General features: G+C 38.7%; 44 non-coding genes across 44 annotated transcripts; 22 read left to right on the forward strand and 22 right to left on the reverse strand.

Annotated features, from left to right (window-relative positions):
* Nucleotides 1-487: 487 nt before the first annotated feature.
* On the reverse strand, nt 488-560 carry Trnar-ccu (transfer RNA arginine (anticodon CCU)). Its single transcript has one exon. It is a non-coding gene; the product is annotated as a tRNA-Arg (tRNA).
* Nucleotides 561-874: 314 nt separating this feature from the next.
* LOC134682275 (5S ribosomal RNA) lies at nt 875-993 on the forward strand. Its single transcript, XR_010100911.1, has one exon. It is a non-coding gene; the product is annotated as a 5S ribosomal RNA (ribosomal RNA).
* A 490-nt stretch (nt 994-1,483) lies between these two features.
* Trnar-ccu (transfer RNA arginine (anticodon CCU)) lies at nt 1,484-1,556 on the reverse strand. Its single transcript has one exon. It is a non-coding gene; the product is annotated as a tRNA-Arg (tRNA).
* Nucleotides 1,557-1,870: 314 nt separating this feature from the next.
* Nucleotides 1,871-1,989, forward strand: LOC134682287 (5S ribosomal RNA). The gene has a single exon (XR_010100922.1). It is a non-coding gene; the product is annotated as a 5S ribosomal RNA (ribosomal RNA).
* Nucleotides 1,990-2,479: 490 nt separating this feature from the next.
* Nucleotides 2,480-2,552, reverse strand: Trnar-ccu (transfer RNA arginine (anticodon CCU)). Its single transcript has one exon. It is a non-coding gene; the product is annotated as a tRNA-Arg (tRNA).
* A 314-nt stretch (nt 2,553-2,866) lies between these two features.
* LOC134682186 (5S ribosomal RNA) lies at nt 2,867-2,985 on the forward strand. The gene has a single exon (XR_010100826.1). It is a non-coding gene; the product is annotated as a 5S ribosomal RNA (ribosomal RNA).
* A 490-nt stretch (nt 2,986-3,475) lies between these two features.
* Trnar-ccu (transfer RNA arginine (anticodon CCU)) lies at nt 3,476-3,548 on the reverse strand. The gene has a single exon. It is a non-coding gene; the product is annotated as a tRNA-Arg (tRNA).
* Nucleotides 3,549-3,862: 314 nt separating this feature from the next.
* On the forward strand, nt 3,863-3,981 carry LOC134682197 (5S ribosomal RNA). Its single transcript, XR_010100837.1, has one exon. It is a non-coding gene; the product is annotated as a 5S ribosomal RNA (ribosomal RNA).
* Nucleotides 3,982-4,471: 490 nt separating this feature from the next.
* On the reverse strand, nt 4,472-4,544 carry Trnar-ccu (transfer RNA arginine (anticodon CCU)). Its single transcript has one exon. It is a non-coding gene; the product is annotated as a tRNA-Arg (tRNA).
* Nucleotides 4,545-4,858: 314 nt separating this feature from the next.
* Nucleotides 4,859-4,977, forward strand: LOC134682209 (5S ribosomal RNA). The gene has a single exon (XR_010100848.1). It is a non-coding gene; the product is annotated as a 5S ribosomal RNA (ribosomal RNA).
* Nucleotides 4,978-5,467: 490 nt separating this feature from the next.
* On the reverse strand, nt 5,468-5,540 carry Trnar-ccu (transfer RNA arginine (anticodon CCU)). The gene has a single exon. It is a non-coding gene; the product is annotated as a tRNA-Arg (tRNA).
* Nucleotides 5,541-5,854: 314 nt separating this feature from the next.
* Nucleotides 5,855-5,973, forward strand: LOC134682221 (5S ribosomal RNA). The gene has a single exon (XR_010100859.1). It is a non-coding gene; the product is annotated as a 5S ribosomal RNA (ribosomal RNA).
* A 490-nt stretch (nt 5,974-6,463) lies between these two features.
* Trnar-ccu (transfer RNA arginine (anticodon CCU)) lies at nt 6,464-6,536 on the reverse strand. The gene has a single exon. It is a non-coding gene; the product is annotated as a tRNA-Arg (tRNA).
* A 314-nt stretch (nt 6,537-6,850) lies between these two features.
* On the forward strand, nt 6,851-6,969 carry LOC134682232 (5S ribosomal RNA). Its single transcript, XR_010100870.1, has one exon. It is a non-coding gene; the product is annotated as a 5S ribosomal RNA (ribosomal RNA).
* A 490-nt stretch (nt 6,970-7,459) lies between these two features.
* Trnar-ccu (transfer RNA arginine (anticodon CCU)) lies at nt 7,460-7,532 on the reverse strand. The gene has a single exon. It is a non-coding gene; the product is annotated as a tRNA-Arg (tRNA).
* Nucleotides 7,533-7,846: 314 nt separating this feature from the next.
* Nucleotides 7,847-7,965, forward strand: LOC134682241 (5S ribosomal RNA). Its single transcript, XR_010100878.1, has one exon. It is a non-coding gene; the product is annotated as a 5S ribosomal RNA (ribosomal RNA).
* Nucleotides 7,966-8,455: 490 nt separating this feature from the next.
* Nucleotides 8,456-8,528, reverse strand: Trnar-ccu (transfer RNA arginine (anticodon CCU)). Its single transcript has one exon. It is a non-coding gene; the product is annotated as a tRNA-Arg (tRNA).
* Nucleotides 8,529-8,842: 314 nt separating this feature from the next.
* LOC134682248 (5S ribosomal RNA) lies at nt 8,843-8,961 on the forward strand. Its single transcript, XR_010100885.1, has one exon. It is a non-coding gene; the product is annotated as a 5S ribosomal RNA (ribosomal RNA).
* Nucleotides 8,962-9,451: 490 nt separating this feature from the next.
* Nucleotides 9,452-9,524, reverse strand: Trnar-ccu (transfer RNA arginine (anticodon CCU)). Its single transcript has one exon. It is a non-coding gene; the product is annotated as a tRNA-Arg (tRNA).
* Nucleotides 9,525-9,838: 314 nt separating this feature from the next.
* LOC134682249 (5S ribosomal RNA) lies at nt 9,839-9,957 on the forward strand. Its single transcript, XR_010100886.1, has one exon. It is a non-coding gene; the product is annotated as a 5S ribosomal RNA (ribosomal RNA).
* Nucleotides 9,958-10,447: 490 nt separating this feature from the next.
* Nucleotides 10,448-10,520, reverse strand: Trnar-ccu (transfer RNA arginine (anticodon CCU)). The gene has a single exon. It is a non-coding gene; the product is annotated as a tRNA-Arg (tRNA).
* Nucleotides 10,521-10,834: 314 nt separating this feature from the next.
* On the forward strand, nt 10,835-10,953 carry LOC134682250 (5S ribosomal RNA). Its single transcript, XR_010100887.1, has one exon. It is a non-coding gene; the product is annotated as a 5S ribosomal RNA (ribosomal RNA).
* Nucleotides 10,954-11,443: 490 nt separating this feature from the next.
* Trnar-ccu (transfer RNA arginine (anticodon CCU)) lies at nt 11,444-11,516 on the reverse strand. The gene has a single exon. It is a non-coding gene; the product is annotated as a tRNA-Arg (tRNA).
* Nucleotides 11,517-11,830: 314 nt separating this feature from the next.
* LOC134682251 (5S ribosomal RNA) lies at nt 11,831-11,949 on the forward strand. The gene has a single exon (XR_010100888.1). It is a non-coding gene; the product is annotated as a 5S ribosomal RNA (ribosomal RNA).
* Nucleotides 11,950-12,439: 490 nt separating this feature from the next.
* Trnar-ccu (transfer RNA arginine (anticodon CCU)) lies at nt 12,440-12,512 on the reverse strand. The gene has a single exon. It is a non-coding gene; the product is annotated as a tRNA-Arg (tRNA).
* A 314-nt stretch (nt 12,513-12,826) lies between these two features.
* Nucleotides 12,827-12,945, forward strand: LOC134682254 (5S ribosomal RNA). Its single transcript, XR_010100890.1, has one exon. It is a non-coding gene; the product is annotated as a 5S ribosomal RNA (ribosomal RNA).
* Nucleotides 12,946-13,435: 490 nt separating this feature from the next.
* Nucleotides 13,436-13,508, reverse strand: Trnar-ccu (transfer RNA arginine (anticodon CCU)). Its single transcript has one exon. It is a non-coding gene; the product is annotated as a tRNA-Arg (tRNA).
* A 314-nt stretch (nt 13,509-13,822) lies between these two features.
* LOC134682255 (5S ribosomal RNA) lies at nt 13,823-13,941 on the forward strand. The gene has a single exon (XR_010100891.1). It is a non-coding gene; the product is annotated as a 5S ribosomal RNA (ribosomal RNA).
* Nucleotides 13,942-14,431: 490 nt separating this feature from the next.
* On the reverse strand, nt 14,432-14,504 carry Trnar-ccu (transfer RNA arginine (anticodon CCU)). The gene has a single exon. It is a non-coding gene; the product is annotated as a tRNA-Arg (tRNA).
* Nucleotides 14,505-14,818: 314 nt separating this feature from the next.
* Nucleotides 14,819-14,937, forward strand: LOC134682256 (5S ribosomal RNA). The gene has a single exon (XR_010100892.1). It is a non-coding gene; the product is annotated as a 5S ribosomal RNA (ribosomal RNA).
* Nucleotides 14,938-15,427: 490 nt separating this feature from the next.
* Trnar-ccu (transfer RNA arginine (anticodon CCU)) lies at nt 15,428-15,500 on the reverse strand. The gene has a single exon. It is a non-coding gene; the product is annotated as a tRNA-Arg (tRNA).
* Nucleotides 15,501-15,814: 314 nt separating this feature from the next.
* On the forward strand, nt 15,815-15,933 carry LOC134682257 (5S ribosomal RNA). Its single transcript, XR_010100893.1, has one exon. It is a non-coding gene; the product is annotated as a 5S ribosomal RNA (ribosomal RNA).
* A 490-nt stretch (nt 15,934-16,423) lies between these two features.
* Nucleotides 16,424-16,496, reverse strand: Trnar-ccu (transfer RNA arginine (anticodon CCU)). The gene has a single exon. It is a non-coding gene; the product is annotated as a tRNA-Arg (tRNA).
* A 314-nt stretch (nt 16,497-16,810) lies between these two features.
* On the forward strand, nt 16,811-16,929 carry LOC134682258 (5S ribosomal RNA). Its single transcript, XR_010100894.1, has one exon. It is a non-coding gene; the product is annotated as a 5S ribosomal RNA (ribosomal RNA).
* Nucleotides 16,930-17,419: 490 nt separating this feature from the next.
* Trnar-ccu (transfer RNA arginine (anticodon CCU)) lies at nt 17,420-17,492 on the reverse strand. The gene has a single exon. It is a non-coding gene; the product is annotated as a tRNA-Arg (tRNA).
* A 314-nt stretch (nt 17,493-17,806) lies between these two features.
* Nucleotides 17,807-17,925, forward strand: LOC134682259 (5S ribosomal RNA). The gene has a single exon (XR_010100895.1). It is a non-coding gene; the product is annotated as a 5S ribosomal RNA (ribosomal RNA).
* A 490-nt stretch (nt 17,926-18,415) lies between these two features.
* Nucleotides 18,416-18,488, reverse strand: Trnar-ccu (transfer RNA arginine (anticodon CCU)). Its single transcript has one exon. It is a non-coding gene; the product is annotated as a tRNA-Arg (tRNA).
* A 314-nt stretch (nt 18,489-18,802) lies between these two features.
* Nucleotides 18,803-18,921, forward strand: LOC134682260 (5S ribosomal RNA). The gene has a single exon (XR_010100896.1). It is a non-coding gene; the product is annotated as a 5S ribosomal RNA (ribosomal RNA).
* Nucleotides 18,922-19,411: 490 nt separating this feature from the next.
* On the reverse strand, nt 19,412-19,484 carry Trnar-ccu (transfer RNA arginine (anticodon CCU)). Its single transcript has one exon. It is a non-coding gene; the product is annotated as a tRNA-Arg (tRNA).
* A 314-nt stretch (nt 19,485-19,798) lies between these two features.
* LOC134682261 (5S ribosomal RNA) lies at nt 19,799-19,917 on the forward strand. The gene has a single exon (XR_010100897.1). It is a non-coding gene; the product is annotated as a 5S ribosomal RNA (ribosomal RNA).
* A 490-nt stretch (nt 19,918-20,407) lies between these two features.
* Trnar-ccu (transfer RNA arginine (anticodon CCU)) lies at nt 20,408-20,480 on the reverse strand. Its single transcript has one exon. It is a non-coding gene; the product is annotated as a tRNA-Arg (tRNA).
* Nucleotides 20,481-20,794: 314 nt separating this feature from the next.
* On the forward strand, nt 20,795-20,913 carry LOC134682262 (5S ribosomal RNA). Its single transcript, XR_010100898.1, has one exon. It is a non-coding gene; the product is annotated as a 5S ribosomal RNA (ribosomal RNA).
* A 490-nt stretch (nt 20,914-21,403) lies between these two features.
* Nucleotides 21,404-21,476, reverse strand: Trnar-ccu (transfer RNA arginine (anticodon CCU)). Its single transcript has one exon. It is a non-coding gene; the product is annotated as a tRNA-Arg (tRNA).
* A 314-nt stretch (nt 21,477-21,790) lies between these two features.
* Nucleotides 21,791-21,909, forward strand: LOC134682263 (5S ribosomal RNA). The gene has a single exon (XR_010100899.1). It is a non-coding gene; the product is annotated as a 5S ribosomal RNA (ribosomal RNA).
* Nucleotides 21,910-22,460: the final 551 nt, after the last annotated feature.

A 22,460-nucleotide genomic window follows, 5' to 3' on the forward strand; every position in this document is an offset into this window, starting at 1 on the left:
CTTTTTATAATTGTCTGTGTCTGTTCCTATCTTCTTCCTCCTTCACCTGTTCTCTTTTTTTTCGTTTTACCCTTCATTTTATTGTGTCCCTGCATGTTCATATTTACCTTGATAAAACTGTTATAAAAAGGTCGACAGACGAATTTCTAAGTCACTACAAGTCGTAATATAACTTTACCGGTAAATTTGTCAAATTAGGAAAACAAACACGAAATATTCAGTTTACAATCGTTTAATTGCGCTTTGACTGAAGTCTGACTTCACAAGGAAGTACGTCGATCCTTTCTATTGTTGAATATTGTCATAGCGACGCTAGGGTGAATTCGAGGACGCTGAAAGGTTGTGGCTGCATGTTTGGTAAGTCTTTCGAAGCACAAAACTAATTTCAAATGCCGTTATGTAGCTACAATAACAGCATTTTTATTTACGGATCTTTGTGAAAAAGTGCATTTAGGCAGACTATGTTGTGAGGGTAGTAAAAATTGTCTACCTCCGACGGGACTCGAACCCGCAATCCCCGGCTTAGGAGGCTGGTGCCTTATCCATTGGGCCACGGAGGCGTATGTAGTTGTGCATTTAAATACCCATGTCATTCGTGGGCGTCGTTTCTGTAAATTCGCACATATCCTTGAAATCAACATTCTAGTGAACTTGAAAATTAATAATAATGAGGACAGAAACTACAAATACAAACTGTATTTCATCGATTGATCTCATATCTGTATCAATTTCATCAGTTTCAGAAGTTTTCTGTATAAAAATCTCATGCCGAAATTAAACAGATTCTATTTTCAATATCAAAGTGATGATTCCATATACATGATATACTTCCGGCGTTCTTAGCTTTATATGCCTTTATTTTAGTCACTTTAGTGTCTACGACCATATCACGCTGAACACACCGGTTCTCGTCCGATCACCGCAGTTAAGCAGCGTCGAGCTCGGTTAGTACTTGGATGGGTGACCGCCTGGGAATACCGGGTGTTGTAGACATTCCTTTTTATAATTGTCTGTGTCTGTTCCTATCTTCTTCCTCCTTCACCTGTTCTCTTTTTTTTCGTTTTACCCTTCATTTTATTGTGTCCCTGCATGTTCATATTTACCTTGATAAAACTGTTATAAAAAGGTCGACAGACGAATTTCTAAGTCACTACAAGTCGTAATATAACTTTACCGGTAAATTTATCAAATTAGGAAAACAAACACGAAATATTCAGTTTACAATCGTTTAATTGCGCTTTGACTGAAGTCTGACTTCACAAGGAAGTACGTCGATCCTTTCTATTGTTGAATATTGTCATAGCGACGCTAGGGTGAATTCGAGGACGCTGAAAGGTTGTGGCTGCATGTTTGGTAAGTCTTTCGAAGCACAAAACTAATTTCAAATGCCGTTATGTAGCTACAATAACAGCATTTTTATTTACGGATCTTTGTGAAAAAGTGCATTTAGGCAGACTATGTTGTGAGGGTAGTAAAAATTGTCTACCTCCGACGGGACTCGAACCCGCAATCCCCGGCTTAGGAGGCTGGTGCCTTATCCATTGGGCCACGGAGGCGTATGTAGTTGTGCATTTAAATACCCATGTCATTCGTGGGCGTCGTTTCTGTAAATTCGCACATATCCTTGAAATCAACATTCTAGTGAACTTGAAAATTAATAATAATGAGGACAGAAACTACAAATACAAACTGTATTTCATCGATTGATCTCATATCTGTATCAATTTCATCAGTTTCAGAAGTTTTCTGTATAAAAATCTCATGCCGAAATTAAACAGATTCTATTTTCAATATCAAAGTGATGATTCCATATACATGATATACTTCCGGCGTTCTTAGCTTTATATGCCTTTATTTTAGTCACTTTAGTGTCTACGACCATATCACGCTGAACACACCGGTTCTCGTCCGATCACCGCAGTTAAGCAGCGTCGAGCTCGGTTAGTACTTGGATGGGTGACCGCCTGGGAATACCGGGTGTTGTAGACATTCCTTTTTATAATTGTCTGTGTCTGTTCCTATCTTCTTCCTCCTTCACCTGTTCTCTTTTTTTTCGTTTTACCCTTCATTTTATTGTGTCCCTGCATGTTCATATTTACCTTGATAAAACTGTTATAAAAAGGTCGACAGACGAATTTCTAAGTCACTACAAGTCGTAATATAACTTTACCGGTAAATTTGTCAAATTAGGAAAACAAACACGAAATATTCAGTTTACAATCGTTTAATTGCGCTTTGACTGAAGTCTGACTTCACAAGGAAGTACGTCGATCCTTTCTATTGTTGAATATTGTCATAGCGACGCTAGGGTGAATTCGAGGACGCTGAAAGGTTGTGGCTGCATGTTTGGTAAGTCTTTCGAAGCACAAAACTAATTTCAAATGCCGTTATGTAGCTACAATAACAGCATTTTTATTTACGGATCTTTGTGAAAAAGTGCATTTAGGCAGACTATGTTGTGAGGGTAGTAAAAATTGTCTACCTCCGACGGGACTCGAACCCGCAATCCCCGGCTTAGGAGGCTGGTGCCTTATCCATTGGGCCACGGAGGCGTATGTAGTTGTGCATTTAAATACCCATGTCATTCGTGGGCGTCGTTTCTGTAAATTCGCACATATCCTTGAAATCAACATTCTAGTGAACTTGAAAATTAATAATAATGAGGACAGAAACTACAAATACAAACTGTATTTCATCGATTGATCTCATATCTGTATCAATTTCATCAGTTTCAGAAGTTTTCTGTATAAAAATCTCATGCCGAAATTAAACAGATTCTATTTTCAATATCAAAGTGATGATTCCATATACATGATATACTTCCGGCGTTCTTAGCTTTATATGCCTTTATTTTAGTCACTTTAGTGTCTACGACCATATCACGCTGAACACACCGGTTCTCGTCCGATCACCGCAGTTAAGCAGCGTCGAGCTCGGTTAGTACTTGGATGGGTGACCGCCTGGGAATACCGGGTGTTGTAGACATTCCTTTTTATAATTGTCTGTGTCTGTTCCTATCTTCTTCCTCCTTCACCTGTTCTCTTTTTTTTCGTTTTACCCTTCATTTTATTGTGTCCCTGCATGTTCATATTTACCTTGATAAAACTGTTATAAAAAGGTCGACAGACGAATTTCTAAGTCACTACAAGTCGTAATATAACTTTACCGGTAAATTTGTCAAATTAGGAAAACAAACACGAAATATTCAGTTTACAATCGTTTAATTGCGCTTTGACTGAAGTCTGACTTCACAAGGAAGTACGTCGATCCTTTCTATTGTTGAATATTGTCATAGCGACGCTAGGGTGAATTCGAGGACGCTGAAAGGTTGTGGCTGCATGTTTGGTAAGTCTTTCGAAGCACAAAACTAATTTCAAATGCCGTTATGTAGCTACAATAACAGCATTTTTATTTACGGATCTTTGTGAAAAAGTGCATTTAGGCAGACTATGTTGTGAGGGTAGTAAAAATTGTCTACCTCCGACGGGACTCGAACCCGCAATCCCCGGCTTAGGAGGCTGGTGCCTTATCCATTGGGCCACGGAGGCGTATGTAGTTGTGCATTTAAATACCCATGTCATTCGTGGGCGTCGTTTCTGTAAATTCGCACATATCCTTGAAATCAACATTCTAGTGAACTTGAAAATTAATAATAATGAGGACAGAAACTACAAATACAAACTGTATTTCATCGATTGATCTCATATCTGTATCAATTTCATCAGTTTCAGAAGTTTTCTGTATAAAAATCTCATGCCGAAATTAAACAGATTCTATTTTCAATATCAAAGTGATGATTCCATATACATGATATACTTCCGGCGTTCTTAGCTTTATATGCCTTTATTTTAGTCACTTTAGTGTCTACGACCATATCACGCTGAACACACCGGTTCTCGTCCGATCACCGCAGTTAAGCAGCGTCGAGCTCGGTTAGTACTTGGATGGGTGACCGCCTGGGAATACCGGGTGTTGTAGACATTCCTTTTTATAATTGTCTGTGTCTGTTCCTATCTTCTTCCTCCTTCACCTGTTCTCTTTTTTTTCGTTTTACCCTTCATTTTATTGTGTCCCTGCATGTTCATATTTACCTTGATAAAACTGTTATAAAAAGGTCGACAGACGAATTTCTAAGTCACTACAAGTCGTAATATAACTTTACCGGTAAATTTATCAAATTAGGAAAACAAACACGAAATATTCAGTTTACAATCGTTTAATTGCGCTTTGACTGAAGTCTGACTTCACAAGGAAGTACGTCGATCCTTTCTATTGTTGAATATTGTCATAGCGACGCTAGGGTGAATTCGAGGACGCTGAAAGGTTGTGGCTGCATGTTTGGTAAGTCTTTCGAAGCACAAAACTAATTTCAAATGCCGTTATGTAGCTACAATAACAGCATTTTTATTTACGGATCTTTGTGAAAAAGTGCATTTAGGCAGACTATGTTGTGAGGGTAGTAAAAATTGTCTACCTCCGACGGGACTCGAACCCGCAATCCCCGGCTTAGGAGGCTGGTGCCTTATCCATTGGGCCACGGAGGCGTATGTAGTTGTGCATTTAAATACCCATGTCATTCGTGGGCGTCGTTTCTGTAAATTCGCACATATCCTTGAAATCAACATTCTAGTGAACTTGAAAATTAATAATAATGAGGACAGAAACTACAAATACAAACTGTATTTCATCGATTGATCTCATATCTGTATCAATTTCATCAGTTTCAGAAGTTTTCTGTATAAAAATCTCATGCCGAAATTAAACAGATTCTATTTTCAATATCAAAGTGATGATTCCATATACATGATATACTTCCGGCGTTCTTAGCTTTATATGCCTTTATTTTAGTCACTTTAGTGTCTACGACCATATCACGCTGAACACACCGGTTCTCGTCCGATCACCGCAGTTAAGCAGCGTCGAGCTCGGTTAGTACTTGGATGGGTGACCGCCTGGGAATACCGGGTGTTGTAGACATTCCTTTTTATAATTGTCTGTGTCTGTTCCTATCTTCTTCCTCCTTCACCTGTTCTCTTTTTTTTCGTTTTACCCTTCATTTTATTGTGTCCCTGCATGTTCATATTTACCTTGATAAAACTGTTATAAAAAGGTCGACAGACGAATTTCTAAGTCACTACAAGTCGTAATATAACTTTACCGGTAAATTTGTCAAATTAGGAAAACAAACACGAAATATTCAGTTTACAATCGTTTAATTGCGCTTTGACTGAAGTCTGACTTCACAAGGAAGTACGTCGATCCTTTCTATTGTTGAATATTGTCATAGCGACGCTAGGGTGAATTCGAGGACGCTGAAAGGTTGTGGCTGCATGTTTGGTAAGTCTTTCGAAGCACAAAACTAATTTCAAATGCCGTTATGTAGCTACAATAACAGCATTTTTATTTACGGATCTTTGTGAAAAAGTGCATTTAGGCAGACTATGTTGTGAGGGTAGTAAAAATTGTCTACCTCCGACGGGACTCGAACCCGCAATCCCCGGCTTAGGAGGCTGGTGCCTTATCCATTGGGCCACGGAGGCGTATGTAGTTGTGCATTTAAATACCCATGTCATTCGTGGGCGTCGTTTCTGTAAATTCGCACATATCCTTGAAATCAACATTCTAGTGAACTTGAAAATTAATAATAATGAGGACAGAAACTACAAATACAAACTGTATTTCATCGATTGATCTCATATCTGTATCAATTTCATCAGTTTCAGAAGTTTTCTGTATAAAAATCTCATGCCGAAATTAAACAGATTCTATTTTCAATATCAAAGTGATGATTCCATATACATGATATACTTCCGGCGTTCTTAGCTTTATATGCCTTTATTTTAGTCACTTTAGTGTCTACGACCATATCACGCTGAACACACCGGTTCTCGTCCGATCACCGCAGTTAAGCAGCGTCGAGCTCGGTTAGTACTTGGATGGGTGACCGCCTGGGAATACCGGGTGTTGTAGACATTCCTTTTTATAATTGTCTGTGTCTGTTCCTATCTTCTTCCTCCTTCACCTGTTCTCTTTTTTTTCGTTTTACCCTTCATTTTATTGTGTCCCTGCATGTTCATATTTACCTTGATAAAACTGTTATAAAAAGGTCGACAGACGAATTTCTAAGTCACTACAAGTCGTAATATAACTTTACCGGTAAATTTGTCAAATTAGGAAAACAAACACGAAATATTCAGTTTACAATCGTTTAATTGCGCTTTGACTGAAGTCTGACTTCACAAGGAAGTACGTCGATCCTTTCTATTGTTGAATATTGTCATAGCGACGCTAGGGTGAATTCGAGGACGCTGAAAGGTTGTGGCTGCATGTTTGGTAAGTCTTTCGAAGCACAAAACTAATTTCAAATGCCGTTATGTAGCTACAATAACAGCATTTTTATTTACGGATCTTTGTGAAAAAGTGCATTTAGGCAGACTATGTTGTGAGGGTAGTAAAAATTGTCTACCTCCGACGGGACTCGAACCCGCAATCCCCGGCTTAGGAGGCTGGTGCCTTATCCATTGGGCCACGGAGGCGTATGTAGTTGTGCATTTAAATACCCATGTCATTCGTGGGCGTCGTTTCTGTAAATTCGCACATATCCTTGAAATCAACATTCTAGTGAACTTGAAAATTAATAATAATGAGGACAGAAACTACAAATACAAACTGTATTTCATCGATTGATCTCATATCTGTATCAATTTCATCAGTTTCAGAAGTTTTCTGTATAAAAATCTCATGCCGAAATTAAACAGATTCTATTTTCAATATCAAAGTGATGATTCCATATACATGATATACTTCCGGCGTTCTTAGCTTTATATGCCTTTATTTTAGTCACTTTAGTGTCTACGACCATATCACGCTGAACACACCGGTTCTCGTCCGATCACCGCAGTTAAGCAGCGTCGAGCTCGGTTAGTACTTGGATGGGTGACCGCCTGGGAATACCGGGTGTTGTAGACATTCCTTTTTATAATTGTCTGTGTCTGTTCCTATCTTCTTCCTCCTTCACCTGTTCTCTTTTTTTTCGTTTTACCCTTCATTTTATTGTGTCCCTGCATGTTCATATTTACCTTGATAAAACTGTTATAAAAAGGTCGACAGACGAATTTCTAAGTCACTACAAGTCGTAATATAACTTTACCGGTAAATTTGTCAAATTAGGAAAACAAACACGAAATATTCAGTTTACAATCGTTTAATTGCGCTTTGACTGAAGTCTGACTTCACAAGGAAGTACGTCGATCCTTTCTATTGTTGAATATTGTCATAGCGACGCTAGGGTGAATTCGAGGACGCTGAAAGGTTGTGGCTGCATGTTTGGTAAGTCTTTCGAAGCACAAAACTAATTTCAAATGCCGTTATGTAGCTACAATAACAGCATTTTTATTTACGGATCTTTGTGAAAAAGTGCATTTAGGCAGACTATGTTGTGAGGGTAGTAAAAATTGTCTACCTCCGACGGGACTCGAACCCGCAATCCCCGGCTTAGGAGGCTGGTGCCTTATCCATTGGGCCACGGAGGCGTATGTAGTTGTGCATTTAAATACCCATGTCATTCGTGGGCGTCGTTTCTGTAAATTCGCACATATCCTTGAAATCAACATTCTAGTGAACTTGAAAATTAATAATAATGAGGACAGAAACTACAAATACAAACTGTATTTCATCGATTGATCTCATATCTGTATCAATTTCATCAGTTTCAGAAGTTTTCTGTATAAAAATCTCATGCCGAAATTAAACAGATTCTATTTTCAATATCAAAGTGATGATTCCATATACATGATATACTTCCGGCGTTCTTAGCTTTATATGCCTTTATTTTAGTCACTTTAGTGTCTACGACCATATCACGCTGAACACACCGGTTCTCGTCCGATCACCGCAGTTAAGCAGCGTCGAGCTCGGTTAGTACTTGGATGGGTGACCGCCTGGGAATACCGGGTGTTGTAGACATTCCTTTTTATAATTGTCTGTGTCTGTTCCTATCTTCTTCCTCCTTCACCTGTTCTCTTTTTTTTCGTTTTACCCTTCATTTTATTGTGTCCCTGCATGTTCATATTTACCTTGATAAAACTGTTATAAAAAGGTCGACAGACGAATTTCTAAGTCACTACAAGTCGTAATATAACTTTACCGGTAAATTTATCAAATTAGGAAAACAAACACGAAATATTCAGTTTACAATCGTTTAATTGCGCTTTGACTGAAGTCTGACTTCACAAGGAAGTACGTCGATCCTTTCTATTGTTGAATATTGTCATAGCGACGCTAGGGTGAATTCGAGGACGCTGAAAGGTTGTGGCTGCATGTTTGGTAAGTCTTTCGAAGCACAAAACTAATTTCAAATGCCGTTATGTAGCTACAATAACAGCATTTTTATTTACGGATCTTTGTGAAAAAGTGCATTTAGGCAGACTATGTTGTGAGGGTAGTAAAAATTGTCTACCTCCGACGGGACTCGAACCCGCAATCCCCGGCTTAGGAGGCTGGTGCCTTATCCATTGGGCCACGGAGGCGTATGTAGTTGTGCATTTAAATACCCATGTCATTCGTGGGCGTCGTTTCTGTAAATTCGCACATATCCTTGAAATCAACATTCTAGTGAACTTGAAAATTAATAATAATGAGGACAGAAACTACAAATACAAACTGTATTTCATCGATTGATCTCATATCTGTATCAATTTCATCAGTTTCAGAAGTTTTCTGTATAAAAATCTCATGCCGAAATTAAACAGATTCTATTTTCAATATCAAAGTGATGATTCCATATACATGATATACTTCCGGCGTTCTTAGCTTTATATGCCTTTATTTTAGTCACTTTAGTGTCTACGACCATATCACGCTGAACACACCGGTTCTCGTCCGATCACCGCAGTTAAGCAGCGTCGAGCTCGGTTAGTACTTGGATGGGTGACCGCCTGGGAATACCGGGTGTTGTAGACATTCCTTTTTATAATTGTCTGTGTCTGTTCCTATCTTCTTCCTCCTTCACCTGTTCTCTTTTTTTTCGTTTTACCCTTCATTTTATTGTGTCCCTGCATGTTCATATTTACCTTGATAAAACTGTTATAAAAAGGTCGACAGACGAATTTCTAAGTCACTACAAGTCGTAATATAACTTTACCGGTAAATTTGTCAAATTAGGAAAACAAACACGAAATATTCAGTTTACAATCGTTTAATTGCGCTTTGACTGAAGTCTGACTTCACAAGGAAGTACGTCGATCCTTTCTATTGTTGAATATTGTCATAGCGACGCTAGGGTGAATTCGAGGACGCTGAAAGGTTGTGGCTGCATGTTTGGTAAGTCTTTCGAAGCACAAAACTAATTTCAAATGCCGTTATGTAGCTACAATAACAGCATTTTTATTTACGGATCTTTGTGAAAAAGTGCATTTAGGCAGACTATGTTGTGAGGGTAGTAAAAATTGTCTACCTCCGACGGGACTCGAACCCGCAATCCCCGGCTTAGGAGGCTGGTGCCTTATCCATTGGGCCACGGAGGCGTATGTAGTTGTGCATTTAAATACCCATGTCATTCGTGGGCGTCGTTTCTGTAAATTCGCACATATCCTTGAAATCAACATTCTAGTGAACTTGAAAATTAATAATAATGAGGACAGAAACTACAAATACAAACTGTATTTCATCGATTGATCTCATATCTGTATCAATTTCATCAGTTTCAGAAGTTTTCTGTATAAAAATCTCATGCCGAAATTAAACAGATTCTATTTTCAATATCAAAGTGATGATTCCATATACATGATATACTTCCGGCGTTCTTAGCTTTATATGCCTTTATTTTAGTCACTTTAGTGTCTACGACCATATCACGCTGAACACACCGGTTCTCGTCCGATCACCGCAGTTAAGCAGCGTCGAGCTCGGTTAGTACTTGGATGGGTGACCGCCTGGGAATACCGGGTGTTGTAGACATTCCTTTTTATAATTGTCTGTGTCTGTTCCTATCTTCTTCCTCCTTCACCTGTTCTCTTTTTTTTCGTTTTACCCTTCATTTTATTGTGTCCCTGCATGTTCATATTTACCTTGATAAAACTGTTATAAAAAGGTCGACAGACGAATTTCTAAGTCACTACAAGTCGTAATATAACTTTACCGGTAAATTTGTCAAATTAGGAAAACAAACACGAAATATTCAGTTTACAATCGTTTAATTGCGCTTTGACTGAAGTCTGACTTCACAAGGAAGTACGTCGATCCTTTCTATTGTTGAATATTGTCATAGCGACGCTAGGGTGAATTCGAGGACGCTGAAAGGTTGTGGCTGCATGTTTGGTAAGTCTTTCGAAGCACAAAACTAATTTCAAATGCCGTTATGTAGCTACAATAACAGCATTTTTATTTACGGATCTTTGTGAAAAAGTGCATTTAGGCAGACTATGTTGTGAGGGTAGTAAAAATTGTCTACCTCCGACGGGACTCGAACCCGCAATCCCCGGCTTAGGAGGCTGGTGCCTTATCCATTGGGCCACGGAGGCGTATGTAGTTGTGCATTTAAATACCCATGTCATTCGTGGGCGTCGTTTCTGTAAATTCGCACATATCCTTGAAATCAACATTCTAGTGAACTTGAAAATTAATAATAATGAGGACAGAAACTACAAATACAAACTGTATTTCATCGATTGATCTCATATCTGTATCAATTTCATCAGTTTCAGAAGTTTTCTGTATAAAAATCTCATGCCGAAATTAAACAGATTCTATTTTCAATATCAAAGTGATGATTCCATATACATGATATACTTCCGGCGTTCTTAGCTTTATATGCCTTTATTTTAGTCACTTTAGTGTCTACGACCATATCACGCTGAACACACCGGTTCTCGTCCGATCACCGCAGTTAAGCAGCGTCGAGCTCGGTTAGTACTTGGATGGGTGACCGCCTGGGAATACCGGGTGTTGTAGACATTCCTTTTTATAATTGTCTGTGTCTGTTCCTATCTTCTTCCTCCTTCACCTGTTCTCTTTTTTTTCGTTTTACCCTTCATTTTATTGTGTCCCTGCATGTTCATATTTACCTTGATAAAACTGTTATAAAAAGGTCGACAGACGAATTTCTAAGTCACTACAAGTCGTAATATAACTTTACCGGTAAATTTATCAAATTAGGAAAACAAACACGAAATATTCAGTTTACAATCGTTTAATTGCGCTTTGACTGAAGTCTGACTTCACAAGGAAGTACGTCGATCCTTTCTATTGTTGAATATTGTCATAGCGACGCTAGGGTGAATTCGAGGACGCTGAAAGGTTGTGGCTGCATGTTTGGTAAGTCTTTCGAAGCACAAAACTAATTTCAAATGCCGTTATGTAGCTACAATAACAGCATTTTTATTTACGGATCTTTGTGAAAAAGTGCATTTAGGCAGACTATGTTGTGAGGGTAGTAAAAATTGTCTACCTCCGACGGGACTCGAACCCGCAATCCCCGGCTTAGGAGGCTGGTGCCTTATCCATTGGGCCACGGAGGCGTATGTAGTTGTGCATTTAAATACCCATGTCATTCGTGGGCGTCGTTTCTGTAAATTCGCACATATCCTTGAAATCAACATTCTAGTGAACTTGAAAATTAATAATAATGAGGACAGAAACTACAAATACAAACTGTATTTCATCGATTGATCTCATATCTGTATCAATTTCATCAGTTTCAGAAGTTTTCTGTATAAAAATCTCATGCCGAAATTAAACAGATTCTATTTTCAATATCAAAGTGATGATTCCATATACATGATATACTTCCGGCGTTCTTAGCTTTATATGCCTTTATTTTAGTCACTTTAGTGTCTACGACCATATCACGCTGAACACACCGGTTCTCGTCCGATCACCGCAGTTAAGCAGCGTCGAGCTCGGTTAGTACTTGGATGGGTGACCGCCTGGGAATACCGGGTGTTGTAGACATTCCTTTTTATAATTGTCTGTGTCTGTTCCTATCTTCTTCCTCCTTCACCTGTTCTCTTTTTTTTCGTTTTACCCTTCATTTTATTGTGTCCCTGCATGTTCATATTTACCTTGATAAAACTGTTATAAAAAGGTCGACAGACGAATTTCTAAGTCACTACAAGTCGTAATATAACTTTACCGGTAAATTTGTCAAATTAGGAAAACAAACACGAAATATTCAGTTTACAATCGTTTAATTGCGCTTTGACTGAAGTCTGACTTCACAAGGAAGTACGTCGATCCTTTCTATTGTTGAATATTGTCATAGCGACGCTAGGGTGAATTCGAGGACGCTGAAAGGTTGTGGCTGCATGTTTGGTAAGTCTTTCGAAGCACAAAACTAATTTCAAATGCCGTTATGTAGCTACAATAACAGCATTTTTATTTACGGATCTTTGTGAAAAAGTGCATTTAGGCAGACTATGTTGTGAGGGTAGTAAAAATTGTCTACCTCCGACGGGACTCGAACCCGCAATCCCCGGCTTAGGAGGCTGGTGCCTTATCCATTGGGCCACGGAGGCGTATGTAGTTGTGCATTTAAATACCCATGTCATTCGTGGGCGTCGTTTCTGTAAATTCGCACATATCCTTGAAATCAACATTCTAGTGAACTTGAAAATTAATAATAATGAGGACAGAAACTACAAATACAAACTGTATTTCATCGATTGATCTCATATCTGTATCAATTTCATCAGTTTCAGAAGTTTTCTGTATAAAAATCTCATGCCGAAATTAAACAGATTCTATTTTCAATATCAAAGTGATGATTCCATATACATGATATACTTCCGGCGTTCTTAGCTTTATATGCCTTTATTTTAGTCACTTTAGTGTCTACGACCATATCACGCTGAACACACCGGTTCTCGTCCGATCACCGCAGTTAAGCAGCGTCGAGCTCGGTTAGTACTTGGATGGGTGACCGCCTGGGAATACCGGGTGTTGTAGACATTCCTTTTTATAATTGTCTGTGTCTGTTCCTATCTTCTTCCTCCTTCACCTGTTCTCTTTTTTTTCGTTTTACCCTTCATTTTATTGTGTCCCTGCATGTTCATATTTACCTTGATAAAACTGTTATAAAAAGGTCGACAGACGAATTTCTAAGTCACTACAAGTCGTAATATAACTTTACCGGTAAATTTGTCAAATTAGGAAAACAAACACGAAATATTCAGTTTACAATCGTTTAATTGCGCTTTGACTGAAGTCTGACTTCACAAGGAAGTACGTCGATCCTTTCTATTGTTGAATATTGTCATAGCGACGCTAGGGTGAATTCGAGGACGCTGAAAGGTTGTGGCTGCATGTTTGGTAAGTCTTTCGAAGCACAAAACTAATTTCAAATGCCGTTATGTAGCTACAATAACAGCATTTTTATTTACGGATCTTTGTGAAAAAGTGCATTTAGGCAGACTATGTTGTGAGGGTAGTAAAAATTGTCTACCTCCGACGGGACTCGAACCCGCAATCCCCGGCTTAGGAGGCTGGTGCCTTATCCATTGGGCCACGGAGGCGTATGTAGTTGTGCATTTAAATACCCATGTCATTCGTGGGCGTCGTTTCTGTAAATTCGCACATATCCTTGAAATCAACATTCTAGTGAACTTGAAAATTAATAATAATGAGGACAGAAACTACAAATACAAACTGTATTTCATCGATTGATCTCATATCTGTATCAATTTCATCAGTTTCAGAAGTTTTCTGTATAAAAATCTCATGCCGAAATTAAACAGATTCTATTTTCAATATCAAAGTGATGATTCCATATACATGATATACTTCCGGCGTTCTTAGCTTTATATGCCTTTATTTTAGTCACTTTAGTGTCTACGACCATATCACGCTGAACACACCGGTTCTCGTCCGATCACCGCAGTTAAGCAGCGTCGAGCTCGGTTAGTACTTGGATGGGTGACCGCCTGGGAATACCGGGTGTTGTAGACATTCCTTTTTATAATTGTCTGTGTCTGTTCCTATCTTCTTCCTCCTTCACCTGTTCTCTTTTTTTTCGTTTTACCCTTCATTTTATTGTGTCCCTGCATGTTCATATTTACCTTGATAAAACTGTTATAAAAAGGTCGACAGACGAATTTCTAAGTCACTACAAGTCGTAATATAACTTTACCGGTAAATTTGTCAAATTAGGAAAACAAACACGAAATATTCAGTTTACAATCGTTTAATTGCGCTTTGACTGAAGTCTGACTTCACAAGGAAGTACGTCGATCCTTTCTATTGTTGAATATTGTCATAGCGACGCTAGGGTGAATTCGAGGACGCTGAAAGGTTGTGGCTGCATGTTTGGTAAGTCTTTCGAAGCACAAAACTAATTTCAAATGCCGTTATGTAGCTACAATAACAGCATTTTTATTTACGGATCTTTGTGAAAAAGTGCATTTAGGCAGACTATGTTGTGAGGGTAGTAAAAATTGTCTACCTCCGACGGGACTCGAACCCGCAATCCCCGGCTTAGGAGGCTGGTGCCTTATCCATTGGGCCACGGAGGCGTATGTAGTTGTGCATTTAAATACCCATGTCATTCGTGGGCGTCGTTTCTGTAAATTCGCACATATCCTTGAAATCAACATTCTAGTGAACTTGAAAATTAATAATAATGAGGACAGAAACTACAAATACAAACTGTATTTCATCGATTGATCTCATATCTGTATCAATTTCATCAGTTTCAGAAGTTTTCTGTATAAAAATCTCATGCCGAAATTAAACAGATTCTATTTTCAATATCAAAGTGATGATTCCATATACATGATATACTTCCGGCGTTCTTAGCTTTATATGCCTTTATTTTAGTCACTTTAGTGTCTACGACCATATCACGCTGAACACACCGGTTCTCGTCCGATCACCGCAGTTAAGCAGCGTCGAGCTCGGTTAGTACTTGGATGGGTGACCGCCTGGGAATACCGGGTGTTGTAGACATTCCTTTTTATAATTGTCTGTGTCTGTTCCTATCTTCTTCCTCCTTCACCTGTTCTCTTTTTTTTCGTTTTACCCTTCATTTTATTGTGTCCCTGCATGTTCATATTTACCTTGATAAAACTGTTATAAAAAGGTCGACAGACGAATTTCTAAGTCACTACAAGTCGTAATATAACTTTACCGGTAAATTTGTCAAATTAGGAAAACAAACACGAAATATTCAGTTTACAATCGTTTAATTGCGCTTTGACTGAAGTCTGACTTCACAAGGAAGTACGTCGATCCTTTCTATTGTTGAATATTGTCATAGCGACGCTAGGGTGAATTCGAGGACGCTGAAAGGTTGTGGCTGCATGTTTGGTAAGTCTTTCGAAGCACAAAACTAATTTCAAATGCCGTTATGTAGCTACAATAACAGCATTTTTATTTACGGATCTTTGTGAAAAAGTGCATTTAGGCAGACTATGTTGTGAGGGTAGTAAAAATTGTCTACCTCCGACGGGACTCGAACCCGCAATCCCCGGCTTAGGAGGCTGGTGCCTTATCCATTGGGCCACGGAGGCGTATGTAGTTGTGCATTTAAATACCCATGTCATTCGTGGGCGTCGTTTCTGTAAATTCGCACATATCCTTGAAATCAACATTCTAGTGAACTTGAAAATTAATAATAATGAGGACAGAAACTACAAATACAAACTGTATTTCATCGATTGATCTCATATCTGTATCAATTTCATCAGTTTCAGAAGTTTTCTGTATAAAAATCTCATGCCGAAATTAAACAGATTCTATTTTCAATATCAAAGTGATGATTCCATATACATGATATACTTCCGGCGTTCTTAGCTTTATATGCCTTTATTTTAGTCACTTTAGTGTCTACGACCATATCACGCTGAACACACCGGTTCTCGTCCGATCACCGCAGTTAAGCAGCGTCGAGCTCGGTTAGTACTTGGATGGGTGACCGCCTGGGAATACCGGGTGTTGTAGACATTCCTTTTTATAATTGTCTGTGTCTGTTCCTATCTTCTTCCTCCTTCACCTGTTCTCTTTTTTTTCGTTTTACCCTTCATTTTATTGTGTCCCTGCATGTTCATATTTACCTTGATAAAACTGTTATAAAAAGGTCGACAGACGAATTTCTAAGTCACTACAAGTCGTAATATAACTTTACCGGTAAATTTGTCAAATTAGGAAAACAAACACGAAATATTCAGTTTACAATCGTTTAATTGCGCTTTGACTGAAGTCTGACTTCACAAGGAAGTACGTCGATCCTTTCTATTGTTGAATATTGTCATAGCGACGCTAGGGTGAATTCGAGGACGCTGAAAGGTTGTGGCTGCATGTTTGGTAAGTCTTTCGAAGCACAAAACTAATTTCAAATGCCGTTATGTAGCTACAATAACAGCATTTTTATTTACGGATCTTTGTGAAAAAGTGCATTTAGGCAGACTATGTTGTGAGGGTAGTAAAAATTGTCTACCTCCGACGGGACTCGAACCCGCAATCCCCGGCTTAGGAGGCTGGTGCCTTATCCATTGGGCCACGGAGGCGTATGTAGTTGTGCATTTAAATACCCATGTCATTCGTGGGCGTCGTTTCTGTAAATTCGCACATATCCTTGAAATCAACATTCTAGTGAACTTGAAAATTAATAATAATGAGGACAGAAACTACAAATACAAACTGTATTTCATCGATTGATCTCATATCTGTATCAATTTCATCAGTTTCAGAAGTTTTCTGTATAAAAATCTCATGCCGAAATTAAACAGATTCTATTTTCAATATCAAAGTGATGATTCCATATACATGATATACTTCCGGCGTTCTTAGCTTTATATGCCTTTATTTTAGTCACTTTAGTGTCTACGACCATATCACGCTGAACACACCGGTTCTCGTCCGATCACCGCAGTTAAGCAGCGTCGAGCTCGGTTAGTACTTGGATGGGTGACCGCCTGGGAATACCGGGTGTTGTAGACATTCCTTTTTATAATTGTCTGTGTCTGTTCCTATCTTCTTCCTCCTTCACCTGTTCTCTTTTTTTTCGTTTTACCCTTCATTTTATTGTGTCCCTGCATGTTCATATTTACCTTGATAAAACTGTTATAAAAAGGTCGACAGACGAATTTCTAAGTCACTACAAGTCGTAATATAACTTTACCGGTAAATTTGTCAAATTAGGAAAACAAACACGAAATATTCAGTTTACAATCGTTTAATTGCGCTTTGACTGAAGTCTGACTTCACAAGGAAGTACGTCGATCCTTTCTATTGTTGAATATTGTCATAGCGACGCTAGGGTGAATTCGAGGACGCTGAAAGGTTGTGGCTGCATGTTTGGTAAGTCTTTCGAAGCACAAAACTAATTTCAAATGCCGTTATGTAGCTACAATAACAGCATTTTTATTTACGGATCTTTGTGAAAAAGTGCATTTAGGCAGACTATGTTGTGAGGGTAGTAAAAATTGTCTACCTCCGACGGGACTCGAACCCGCAATCCCCGGCTTAGGAGGCTGGTGCCTTATCCATTGGGCCACGGAGGCGTATGTAGTTGTGCATTTAAATACCCATGTCATTCGTGGGCGTCGTTTCTGTAAATTCGCACATATCCTTGAAATCAACATTCTAGTGAACTTGAAAATTAATAATAATGAGGACAGAAACTACAAATACAAACTGTATTTCATCGATTGATCTCATATCTGTATCAATTTCATCAGTTTCAGAAGTTTTCTGTATAAAAATCTCATGCCGAAATTAAACAGATTCTATTTTCAATATCAAAGTGATGATTCCATATACATGATATACTTCCGGCGTTCTTAGCTTTATATGCCTTTATTTTAGTCACTTTAGTGTCTACGACCATATCACGCTGAACACACCGGTTCTCGTCCGATCACCGCAGTTAAGCAGCGTCGAGCTCGGTTAGTACTTGGATGGGTGACCGCCTGGGAATACCGGGTGTTGTAGACATTCCTTTTTATAATTGTCTGTGTCTGTTCCTATCTTCTTCCTCCTTCACCTGTTCTCTTTTTTTTCGTTTTACCCTTCATTTTATTGTGTCCCTGCATGTTCATATTTACCTTGATAAAACTGTTATAAAAAGGTCGACAGACGAATTTCTAAGTCACTACAAGTCGTAATATAACTTTACCGGTAAATTTGTCAAATTAGGAAAACAAACACGAAATATTCAGTTTACAATCGTTTAATTGCGCTTTGACTGAAGTCTGACTTCACAAGGAAGTACGTCGATCCTTTCTATTGTTGAATATTGTCATAGCGACGCTAGGGTGAATTCGAGGACGCTGAAAGGTTGTGGCTGCATGTTTGGTAAGTCTTTCGAAGCACAAAACTAATTTCAAATGCCGTTATGTAGCTACAATAACAGCATTTTTATTTACGGATCTTTGTGAAAAAGTGCATTTAGGCAGACTATGTTGTGAGGGTAGTAAAAATTGTCTACCTCCGACGGGACTCGAACCCGCAATCCCCGGCTTAGGAGGCTGGTGCCTTATCCATTGGGCCACGGAGGCGTATGTAGTTGTGCATTTAAATACCCATGTCATTCGTGGGCGTCGTTTCTGTAAATTCGCACATATCCTTGAAATCAACATTCTAGTGAACTTGAAAATTAATAATAATGAGGACAGAAACTACAAATACAAACTGTATTTCATCGATTGATCTCATATCTGTATCAATTTCATCAGTTTCAGAAGTTTTCTGTATAAAAATCTCATGCCGAAATTAAACAGATTCTATTTTCAATATCAAAGTGATGATTCCATATACATGATATACTTCCGGCGTTCTTAGCTTTATATGCCTTTATTTTAGTCACTTTAGTGTCTACGACCATATCACGCTGAACACACCGGTTCTCGTCCGATCACCGCAGTTAAGCAGCGTCGAGCTCGGTTAGTACTTGGATGGGTGACCGCCTGGGAATACCGGGTGTTGTAGACATTCCTTTTTATAATTGTCTGTGTCTGTTCCTATCTTCTTCCTCCTTCACCTGTTCTCTTTTTTTTCGTTTTACCCTTCATTTTATTGTGTCCCTGCATGTTCATATTTACCTTGATAAAACTGTTATAAAAAGGTCGACAGACGAATTTCTAAGTCACTACAAGTCGTAATATAACTTTACCGGTAAATTTGTCAAATTAGGAAAACAAACACGAAATATTCAGTTTACAATCGTTTAATTGCGCTTTGACTGAAGTCTGACTTCACAAGGAAGTACGTCGATCCTTTCTATTGTTGAATATTGTCATAGCGACGCTAGGGTGAATTCGAGGACGCTGAAAGGTTGTGGCTGCATGTTTGGTAAGTCTTTCGAAGCACAAAACTAATTTCAAATGCCGTTATGTAGCTACAATAACAGCATTTTTATTTACGGATCTTTGTGAAAAAGTGCATTTAGGCAGACTATGTTGTGAGGGTAGTAAAAATTGTCTACCTCCGACGGGACTCGAACCCGCAATCCCCGGCTTAGGAGGCTGGTGCCTTATCCATTGGGCCACGGAGGCGTATGTAGTTGTGCATTTAAATACCCATGTCATTCGTGGGCGTCGTTTCTGTAAATTCGCACATATCCTTGAAATCAACATTCTAGTGAACTTGAAAATTAATAATAATGAGGACAGAAACTACAAATACAAACTGTATTTCATCGATTGATCTCATATCTGTATCAATTTCATCAGTTTCAGAAGTTTTCTGTATAAAAATCTCATGCCGAAATTAAACAGATTCTATTTTCAATATCAAAGTGATGATTCCATATACATGATATACTTCCGGCGTTCTTAGCTTTATATGCCTTTATTTTAGTCACTTTAGTGTCTACGACCATATCACGCTGAACACACCGGTTCTCGTCCGATCACCGCAGTTAAGCAGCGTCGAGCTCGGTTAGTACTTGGATGGGTGACCGCCTGGGAATACCGGGTGTTGTAGACATTCCTTTTTATAATTGTCTGTGTCTGTTCCTATCTTCTTCCTCCTTCACCTGTTCTCTTTTTTTTCGTTTTACCCTTCATTTTATTGTGTCCCTGCATGTTCATATTTACCTTGATAAAACTGTTATAAAAAGGTCGACAGACGAATTTCTAAGTCACTACAAGTCGTAATATAACTTTACCGGTAAATTTGTCAAATTAGGAAAACAAACACGAAATATTCAGTTTACAATCGTTTAATTGCGCTTTGACTGAAGTCTGACTTCACAAGGAAGTACGTCGATCCTTTCTATTGTTGAATATTGTCATAGCGACGCTAGGGTGAATTCGAGGACGCTGAAAGGTTGTGGCTGCATGTTTGGTAAGTCTTTCGAAGCACAAAACTAATTTCAAATGCCGTTATGTAGCTACAATAACAGCATTTTTATTTACGGATCTTTGTGAAAAAGTGCATTTAGGCAGACTATGTTGTGAGGGTAGTAAAAATTGTCTACCTCCGACGGGACTCGAACCCGCAATCCCCGGCTTAGGAGGCTGGTGCCTTATCCATTGGGCCACGGAGGCGTATGTAGTTGTGCATTTAAATACCCATGTCATTCGTGGGCGTCGTTTCTGTAAATTCGCACATATCCTTGAAATCAACATTCTAGTGAACTTGAAAATTAATAATAATGAGGACAGAAACTACAAATACAAACTGTATTTCATCGATTGATCTCATATCTGTATCAATTTCATCAGTTTCAGAAGTTTTCTGTATAAAAATCTCATGCCGAAATTAAACAGATTCTATTTTCAATATCAAAGTGATGATTCCATATACATGATATACTTCCGGCGTTCTTAGCTTTATATGCCTTTATTTTAGTCACTTTAGTGTCTACGACCATATCACGCTGAACACACCGGTTCTCGTCCGATCACCGCAGTTAAGCAGCGTCGAGCTCGGTTAGTACTTGGATGGGTGACCGCCTGGGAATACCGGGTGTTGTAGACATTCCTTTTTATAATTGTCTGTGTCTGTTCCTATCTTCTTCCTCCTTCACCTGTTCTCTTTTTTTTCGTTTTACCCTTCATTTTATTGTGTCCCTGCATGTTCATATTTACCTTGATAAAACTGTTATAAAAAGGTCGACAGACGAATTTCTAAGTCACTACAAGTCGTAATATAACTTTACCGGTAAATTTGTCAAATTAGGAAAACAAACACGAAATATTCAGTTTACAATCGTTTAATTGCGCTTTGACTGAAGTCTGACTTCACAAGGAAGTACGTCGATCCTTTCTATTGTTGAATATTGTCATAGCGACGCTAGGGTGAATTCGAGGACGCTGAAAGGTTGTGGCTGCATGTTTGGTAAGTCTTTCGAAGCACAAAACTAATTTCAAATGCCGTTATGTAGCTACAATAACAGCATTTTTATTTACGGATCTTTGTGAAAAAGTGCATTTAGGCAGACTATGTTGTGAGGGTAGTAAAAATTGTCTACCTCCGACGGGACTCGAACCCGCAATCCCCGGCTTAGGAGGCTGGTGCCTTATCCATTGGGCCACGGAGGCGTATGTAGTTGTGCATTTAAATACCCATGTCATTCGTGGGCGTCGTTTCTGTAAATTCGCACATATCCTTGAAATCAACATTCTAGTGAACTTGAAAATTAATAATAATGAGGACAGAAACTACAAATACAAACTGTATTTCATCGATTGATCTCATATCTGTATCAATTTCATCAGTTTCAGAAGTTTTCTGTATAAAAATCTCATGCCGAAATTAAACAGATTCTATTTTCAATATCAAAGTGATGATTCCATATACATGATATACTTCCGGCGTTCTTAGCTTTATATGCCTTTATTTTAGTCACTTTAGTGTCTACGACCATATCACGCTGAACACACCGGTTCTCGTCCGATCACCGCAGTTAAGCAGCGTCGAGCTCGGTTAGTACTTGGATGGGTGACCGCCTGGGAATACCGGGTGTTGTAGACATTCCTTTTTATAATTGTCTGTGTCTGTTCCTATCTTCTTCCTCCTTCACCTGTTCTCTTTTTTTTCGTTTTACCCTTCATTTTATTGTGTCCCTGCATGTTCATATTTACCTTGATAAAACTGTTATAAAAAGGTCGACAGACGAATTTCTAAGTCACTACAAGTCGTAATATAACTTTACCGGTAAATTTGTCAAATTAGGAAAACAAACACGAAATATTCAGTTTACAATCGTTTAATTGCGCTTTGACTGAAGTCTGACTTCACAAGGAAGTACGTCGATCCTTTCTATTGTTGAATATTGTCATAGCGACGCTAGGGTGAATTCGAGGACGCTGAAAGGTTGTGGCTGCATGTTTGGTAAGTCTTTCGAAGCACAAAACTAATTTCAAATGCCGTTATGTAGCTACAATAACAGCATTTTTATTTACGGATCTTTGTGAAAAAGTGCATTTAGGCAGACTATGTTGTGAGGGTAGTAAAAATTGTCTACCTCCGACGGGACTCGAACCCGCAATCCCCGGCTTAGGAGGCTGGTGCCTTATCCATTG

This window comes from Mytilus trossulus, chromosome 8 (genome assembly GCF_036588685.1).
Source record: "Mytilus trossulus isolate FHL-02 chromosome 8, PNRI_Mtr1.1.1.hap1, whole genome shotgun sequence".
NCBI lineage: Eukaryota > Metazoa > Mollusca > Bivalvia > Mytilida > Mytilidae > Mytilus > Mytilus trossulus.